Genomic DNA, 3,004 nt, shown 5'->3' with positions numbered 1-3,004 from the left:
ATCATTATGTATTGGCCCTCATTATCTCTTTTTTATGGTTTTCAGTTTAAAGTCTATTTTATCAGATATAAGAATAGCTACTCCAGCTCGTTTTTCATTTCTGTTTGCATGGTAAATCTTTTTCCATCCTTTCACTCTTAGTCTATGTGAGTCTTTATGGGTGAGGTGGGTCTCTTGAAGGTAGCATATAATTGGGTCTTCCTTTTTAACCCAGTCAGCCAGTCTGTGTATTTTGATTGGGGAATTTAAGCCTTTTACATTAAGAGTTGTTATTGAAAGGTGTTGATTTATTCCTAGCATTTTATTGGTTGTTTGGTTGTCTTAGGTGTCTTTTGTTCCTTGCTTTCTGATTTACTGTTTGGTTTCTGTGTTTGTTGGTTCCTTAGGTTGTAGATAGAGTTTTTGTTTGTTTGTTTTGTCTTCATGGATGCCATTTTTATTATACTAGTGGGTTTTGATTTTTCTTGGGTTTTTATGGCAGTGGTCATTGTTTTTCAGGTACCAAACCCAGTGCTCCTTTGAGAATTTCTTGTAAGGGTGATCGAGTGGTAGTGAACTCCCACAGTTTTTGTTTGTCTGAGAAATATGCTATTTGCCCTTCATTTTGGAAGGATAGCCTTGTGGGCTAGAGTATTCTTGGCTAGCAATCTCTGTCTTTTAGTATTTTGAATATATCATCCCATTCCTTTCTGGCCTTTAGGGTTTGTGATGAAAAGTCTGATGTTAGTCTGATTGGGGTTCCCTTATAGGTGATTTGACGCTTCTCTCTTGCAGCTTTTAAGATTCTCTCTTTGTCTTTGAGTTTTGCCAATTTGACTATAACATGTCTTGGAGAAGACCTTTTTGGGTTGAATACATTTGCGGATCTTTGAGCTTCCTGAATCTGAAGATCTGTGACTTTTCCTATACCTGGGAATTTTTCTGCCACTATTTTGTTGATTATATTTTCAACGCAATCTCCGTTTTCCTCCCGTTCTGGAATACCCATGACTCGGATATTTGAGCCCTTAATGTTGTCTGATATCTCTCTCAGATTTTCTTCAATGCCTTTGATTCTTTTTTCTTTCTTTTTTTTTTTTCTGTCTGCCTGTGTTATTTCAAACAGCCTACCTTCAAGGTCTGAAGTTCTCTCTTCTACTTCTGCAAGCCTGCTGGTTAAAGTCTCTGTTATGTTTTTTATTTCACTGAATGCATTCTTCAGTTCGGCAAGCTCTGCTACATTCTTTTTCAGGGCATTGATTTCCTTGTACATTTCTTCTTTCAGGTCCTGTATACTTTTCCTCATTTCATTGTGTTGTCTAGCTGAGTTTTTTTGTATCTCATTCAGTTTCCTTAGAATTATCACTCGAAATTTCTTGTCAGACATTTCATGGGTTTCTTGTTCTACAGGATCTAGAGCTTGAGAGTTATTACCCTTTGGTGCTGTACTTTCTCGATTTTTCATATTTCTGGTACCTTTCCTTTGATGTTTAGTCATTGTGGTAGGTTTCACAGTCCACAGATTTGACACTATTGTCTGGCTAGGATGTTGCTGGGGTTGCCAGTTTGGCATGGCTACTTCAGTGTCTGCTCAGTTGGCCACTAGTGCCTTGCATGCGTGGTTGCCGCAGGTCTTGGGCCTCTCTGGGGAGCCACATCTCTGGTCAGCATGCACTTGGCCAGGCTGCTGAGTCGTGCAGTGGCACCGCAGGGTGTGTGGTCTCTGCAGAGCTTCCGCCTCCCCTGCGGGACATCTCCCTGCTCTGTGCACACTGGACTGGGCTGGGGTTGGAGACGGGTGGTGGTGGTGAGGCCTACCTGCTGGATCACACAGCAGCGGCACTGTAGGGTGTGTATATTATTAAGACTTTAAAAGAGAGAATCCAGTCACATGCTATAGGATGAATTAGCCATAAGGACATTATGCTAAGTAAAATATTTCAGTCTCAAAAAGACAAGTACTATATGATTTCCATTTATATGAACTACCTAAAGTAGTCAAGTTCATAGAAACAGAAAGAATAGTGGTTATCAGCAGCTGGGGAGGAAGGAATAGGGGTGTTGACTTTTAATGGGTATAGAGTTTTATATGTAAAAAATTCCTGAGGATCAATTTCACACCAATATAAACATACCTAACACAACTGAAATATATTTAAAATTGTTAAGATGGTACATTTTATGTTATGTGTTTTCTTCCCCAACAACAACAAAAGGAAACGAATAAACAAAAACCATTGCATAAGTACAATGATTCCAATATCAATATAAGCATGTATCATGATCAGAATTGTGTAAACCAGTGTTCACTCCAATAGCACATATACTGAAATTTGAACTATACCAAAAAGATTAACATGATCCCTGTGCAAGAATTGTGGAGACCATTCAGAAAAAGAAAAAAAGATTAAATGGTCTCAAATCTGAAATCTATATATGATAATAATAAATAATATGTTTTCTAAAGCTTTGCATTATTCATTTTCTTAGGTTGTATTCAATTAAATTGCATTTATTTATAATGCAATGAAGTGACAGAACTTCAAGTCATGTACAGAATGAGTGTTGCTTTCATTTCGACTTAGCTGGCAAAGTACATCAAGGGACACCTATTTCTAGAGAAAAAATGTTTGCCCTCAGCACATTCAGCTGATTCAGGTTTTACTGCTTCCTGTGAATTAAAAAACAAATGGGCTCTGGCTTAAATGGACCAGCTTCTCTTTAATCATTCACTGAGATTTTCTCCACTTTAGGGCTCAAAGTGGGATGAGAATCATCTGAGTGTCCTTTTTTCTTTTTCACCTTTCTCTCATTTAGAGTTCCTGGAGAGTTGAGACCTCTGAACATGTTACCTCCAGTTTGGGACATCATTCAGAGACTCAGGCTGGGCCACTGGCTGGTTTATATCTTGGTTCCTCATCTGAGTTTGTCACTGTGTCATACTCCATTATATACCAGCCAGCAGTAGTTCCTGGGAGGGCCAGGGCAGCTTTACCCCTAACGAGGGAGCCTGACAACCGGACAG

General features: G+C 38.9%; 1 non-coding gene across 1 annotated transcript; it reads left to right on the top strand.

The window, feature by feature from the left end:
* Nucleotides 1–2,281: 2,281 nt before the first annotated feature.
* On the top strand, nucleotides 2,282–2,388 carry LOC134371353 (U6 spliceosomal RNA). The gene has a single exon (XR_010022782.1). It is a non-coding gene; the product is annotated as a U6 spliceosomal RNA (small nuclear RNA).
* The last annotated feature ends 616 nt before the right edge of the window (nucleotides 2,389–3,004 follow it).

Source organism: Cynocephalus volans, chromosome 2 (genome assembly GCF_027409185.1).
Source record: "Cynocephalus volans isolate mCynVol1 chromosome 2, mCynVol1.pri, whole genome shotgun sequence".
Classification (NCBI taxonomy): Eukaryota; Metazoa; Chordata; class Mammalia; order Dermoptera; family Cynocephalidae; genus Cynocephalus; species Cynocephalus volans.
The sequence above is the reverse complement of the archived record's forward strand: the minus strand, read 5'-3'. Positions and strand labels throughout refer to the sequence as shown.